The sequence below is a fragment of the Hemitrygon akajei genome, unplaced genomic scaffold (assembly GCF_048418815.1).
Source record: "Hemitrygon akajei unplaced genomic scaffold, sHemAka1.3 Scf000034, whole genome shotgun sequence".
Taxonomy (NCBI): domain Eukaryota; kingdom Metazoa; phylum Chordata; class Chondrichthyes; order Myliobatiformes; family Dasyatidae; genus Hemitrygon; species Hemitrygon akajei.
In genome coordinates this window covers 2,152,770-2,157,894 of record NW_027331920.1, presented here as the reverse complement: position 1 = coordinate 2,157,894, position 5,125 = coordinate 2,152,770, and the positions used below count along the sequence as shown (strand labels likewise).

Below are 5,125 nucleotides of genomic sequence, written 5' to 3'. Positions count from 1 at the left end.
TAATTTAAACCTATATCCTGTGGTTAAGCACTCTTTGCAAATTTTGCTCCAGTTCCACAATTTTTTTAATCTCAAAAAATTTAAACTTTGTAGTATAATTTATCGTAATCACTTTTTTAAAACTTCCTGGAGCGATCCAATTTTTTTTTTTACTTTGGAAAAATAAAGGTATTACTTCTTTTCTAGATGTATTTAAAGAAGTCAGAATGATGTCTTTTGAACAATTAGTCGATAAATATTCTCTCTCATATTCATACTTTTTGCAATACCTTCAAGTTAGATATTGTTTCAAAAATATTTAAGTAATTTTCCTTACATATTGGAGACTGACTTATTAGAGACTATTATGAATAAGAACCCTTCGATGAAAGGTTCTTTTGGAAGAATTTATAATTTATTATTACAATGTGATAAGCGTCCTTTACTTCAGATTAAACAAGATTGGGAGAAGGAACTCCGTTTGACGTTGATATGGGAGGATTGGACACGGATTCTGAAGCTGGTTAACTCTTCTTCGAACTGTGCTAGTCATTCACTGATTCAAATTAAAATTGTACATCGTTACCATTTGTCGAAGGAGAGACTTTCTATAATATTTCCCAATGTTGACAAGTATTGTGATAGATGTAAAACTGAGATAGCTACACTGACACATATGTCTGGTCATGTTCTATATTAAAATAGTTTTGGAAGTCAGTCTTGTTGACAATTTCTAAAGCACTCAGAATCAACTTACAACCTAATAAATTGACTGTGGTTTTTGGAATAATTCCTCAAAATATCCATGGCATTGCTGTGTCTGACCAACATGTTATTGCGTCTGTTACATTGATAGCTAGGAGGGTCATCTTGTTGAAATGGAAGGACATATCAGCTCTTACTTTGTCACAATGGTTCTCTCAAGTGATGCTGTGTCTGAGTTTGGAGAAAAATAGAAGTCGAACCTTTGAACCTTTATTTGATTTTGAGAAAAGATGGGGCTCATTTGCTCGTTATTATCATTTCAGTTGACTGATAGATTTCCTCCACTGTCTAAGTGTCATTGCTTTTTGATATATCTTTCTTTCTTGTTGGCGGTTTGATGTTTATTTTTAGAAGCTTTCTGTATGTCGCATGGCTCCGGGGTTGTACCCCCAATGGGTTTCTTTTTTCTCTCACTTTTCTTGCTTAGTAGGGTTTTTTAATTCACAAAAATGTTCAAACTTTAAGACAATTTGTTTTGAGGCATTGTGAGTGTTGTTACTTTAATGTACCTGTTATTGAAGAAGAAGAAGAAGAAGAAGAAGAAGAAGAAGAAGAAGAAGAAGAAGAAGAAGAAGAAGAAGAAGAAGAAGAAGAAGAAGAAGAAGAAGAAGAAGAAGAAGAAGAAGAAGAAGAAAAAGAAGATTTGAAAAGAAACATCTGAAGAGGTGGCCACACCCAGAGTACAAGCTTCGGATAGGAGAAGCGTGACCACCAGCAGAGGTAAGGGTCATTAGGAAGACAGTGCAGGGCTGTCCTGTGGGCGTTCTCCTCAGCAGAACACCTTGTTGGATACTGCTGGGTGGGTGGTGGTTGACCCATTGGCGCACGGCAGCAACAGAAAGGCCGGTAGCACTGTCGGCTCTGATGCTCAACAGGGAAGTGTAAATTCAGGCCTTGCGGTAGTTATAGGAGATGACAGTCAGGGGAGAGAAAGGAGATTCTGTCAATGTGGTTAGAATTTAAATAGGAACTGATTTCTGTGTCACAGATCCAAACCATTAAACTCCAGTCCCATTAAACGGGAACATTAGCTGAGGAATACCTCCCACGCCCAGTGACCAGAGTGCAGAACTGGGTTTGATAAACAGCAGCAATAATTCCCGAGTTCAGCACCAACAGCCACTTTTGAACTTGATTCAGTAACTGTGATGGTGAAATATCCAGCCTGTAGCCTGTCGCCTGTTTAAACAGTTTCCCCAGTGTGAACTCGGTAGTGCGTCAAAAGGTGGGATGACTGAATCTCTTCCCACATTCGGAGCAGGAGAATGGCCTCTCCCCAGTGTGGACTCGTCGGTGTGTCTGTAAGTCGGATGACTGATTGAATCTCTTTCCACATTCAGAGCAGGTGTATGGCCTCTCCCCAGTGTGAATACGCTGATGTATCATCAGTTGAGATGACTGTGTAAATCCCCTTCCACAGTCTGAGCAGGGGAACGGTCTCTCCCCAGTGTGAACTCGTTGATGCACGTTCAGTTGATATGACCGAATAAACCCTTTCCCACAGTCTGAGCAAATGAACGGCGCCTCCCCAGTGTGAATTCGCTGATGTGTCTTCAGTTCAACTGACCGACTAAAGGACTTCCCACAGTCTGAGCAGGTGAATGGCCTCTCACCAGTGTGGACTCGCTGGTGCACCTGTAGGTCAGATAAATGAATGACTCTCTTCCCACATTCAGAGCAGGAAAATGGCCTCTTCCCAGTGTGAATTCGCTGATGTACCATCACTTGAGATGACCGAGTAAATGCCTTCCCACAGTCTGAACAGGTGAACGGCCTCTCTCCAATGTGGACTCGCTGGTGGGCCTGTAGCCTGGATGAGTCAGTGAATTTCTTCCCACAGTCTGAGCACGTGAATGGTCTCTCCCCATTGTGAATTTTCTGATGTACTTTCAGCTGAGTTGACCGAATAAACCCTTTCCCACAGTCTGAACAGGTGAACGGTCTCTCCCCAGTGTGAGTTCGCTGATGTAACTTCAGTTCAGATGACCAAGTGAATCCCTTTCCACAGTCTGAGCAGGTGAATGGCTTCTCCCCAGTGTGAACTGACTGGTGTCTCTGCAGTTGCGATGACTGAGTGAATCGCTTCCCACAGTCTGAGCAGGTGAACGGCTTCTCACCAGTGTGAACTCGCTGGTGTACATGCAGGTCAGATGAGTGAGTGAAGATTCACACACTTCCCACACTTCTTTGTCAATTCATAAGTCAAATGTCAGATGTAGTAAACCCCTTTCACAATCAATGCAGTTGAAGAACTGATGTCCAGTGAACAAATGCTGGTGTGTTCTCAGCTCCCCGGTTCCAGTGGATTTCAGTGAGTTACAACAGAAAACTTCATTTCAGACACAAAGCACTTATCCAGCTGTGATGAAATAATTCTTCATATCCAAGGATCAACAGTGATACATGGTTAAATATCTAGTAACTCCTCAAATATCTGGGCAGAGACAGCAAACTGACATGTTGTTCTGTTTAAAATTCCCGTACACAATTTTTGCCATTTCTAACCTGTAAAAAAGATTTACAAAAGACATCAATGAGTGAAAGTCATCATTCAGAGAAGTGTATGGTCATCCACTTTGTTAGAAGCAATGAGAGTGCAGACTATTTTCTCAATGGAGAGGAAATAATGTTGAAGAGTACGAGAATATAAAAGCAAGGATGTGTTGTTGAGTATTTATAAAGTGTGGCCTCACTTGGACTGTTGAGAGCAGATTCAGGCCCCTTAAGTAGAACAGATGTGCTTACATTGCAGAGCGTTCAAAGGAAGTTTACAAAAATATTTCTGTAATTATAAGGTTTGTCAGATGAAGAACATTTGATGGCTCGGGGCCTCTACTCACTGGAGTTCAGAATAATGAAATCTATCGAACATTGAAAAGTCTCGATAGAGTGGATGTGGAGAGTATGCTTACCAGAGTGGGGGAGTCTGAGACCAGAGGACACAGCCTCAAAATCGAGCTTTGTTCTTTCAGAATGGAGATGAGGAGGAATTTCTTTAACCGGAGCGTGGTGAATCTGTGGAATTTGTTGTTATGAGTTGCTCTGGAGGCCAAGTAATTGGGTATATTTTAGGGAAGAGGGTGATGGATTCTTGATTAGTCAGGGATGAAGGGATATGGGGAGAAGGCAGGAGAGTGGGGCTGAGAGGGAAATGGATCAGCTGTAATGAAATGGTGGAGCAGACTCGATGGGCCAAACGACCTCATCCTGCTCCTGTATCTGATGAATTTTCACAGCCGATATATTATGAGATAATTTTAGTCTCCTTTCTGAGCTCTGACATCACTCTGTTACAGCGAGGTTCAACCCAAGTTGGGGGAAAATCTCACCTTCTAACTGTTCATGGTGCCGGCAACTGGTCTGTCCATCGAATTCCCCGACAGTCTTCCTGTCTGTGTGAGAATGGGACATTCAATCTGTGACTTGGCCCAGTCTGATTCCTTCCATTAGTATTATTCTCTGTCCCATATTATTCTGAGCTGCGCAGTAACTGAAATGCTCCCACACAGAGAACCTTTGTTGCTGCACAGCTGGTATTTTGTTGATGCCGTGCTGTTTTCAGGCTGTTTAAACATTTAACCTTCAGACAAATGGTCGGTCCATACGTTGTGAGAAAAATAAATTAGGGAAAACATTGGTATTATTTCAAGTTCTGGTCATGTACGGCAGCCCTACAAAGAGCATGTGATGTTACACAGCAAACCCTGGAGAGTTTCAAATTACTCTGCCCCTCCGCACAGGTGATTGACGGTGGAGAGCCCATCAGAGGCAATGCCAATGAACATGATGGGGAGGGCAGTCCTCGTTCACATTGGAGTGTGGCATATTTGTGATGAGAACGCTACAGGTCACTTGTTACCCAGGCCAAAGGTAATTGGTATCATTATGTACCCAAAGCGAATGGTATTAAACATGTTCTCACAGGTAGAAAGGTCCAGATCAAGATGGAACAAAGGTGATTTCCACAAGGACTAAAGCTGATGTAAGGATTTTGTTTCCTTCTTTTCATGCAGTAAAAATTGACATTTTCATGGACTGGAAGGTAAGCTCCTCAGTGTCCGGTGGTGCCTGAGTGATCCATCTACTCCCCTTCCCTTCCCTTGCGATTCCAAATACGGCCTACGGACTAACGGGGAAAACGCAGGTCCAGTCATCTATGGCTGCTTCTTTACCCAGAAACCACCACGAAAAAGAGACCCATCTATCCGCCGCGGCTCCAGCTCCTTCGTTCCTCAGCAGAAAGTTCCCTGGAGCCCTCGTAGAGAGAGAGGGAAAGGACTTCGACTGTCCCGGGGTGCGGACGAAAAGTGTGGCCGGTCGCGGTTCGGACGCCGGTACTGATAATAATCCGCCCAAATCCCCGCTCCTACCTTCCGGCGAA

At 42.9% G+C, this 5,125-nt stretch overlaps 1 long non-coding RNA gene across 1 annotated transcript; it reads right to left on the bottom strand.

Moving 5' to 3' along the window:
* Positions 1–941: 941 nt before the first annotated feature.
* On the bottom strand, positions 942–1,792 carry LOC140720005 (uncharacterized). Its single transcript, XR_012097077.1, has 2 exons — positions 1,526–1,792; positions 942–1,202 (listed from the first exon to the last, which is right to left on the bottom strand). It is a non-coding gene; the product is annotated as an uncharacterized lncRNA (long non-coding RNA).
* Positions 1,793–5,125: the final 3,333 nt, after the last annotated feature.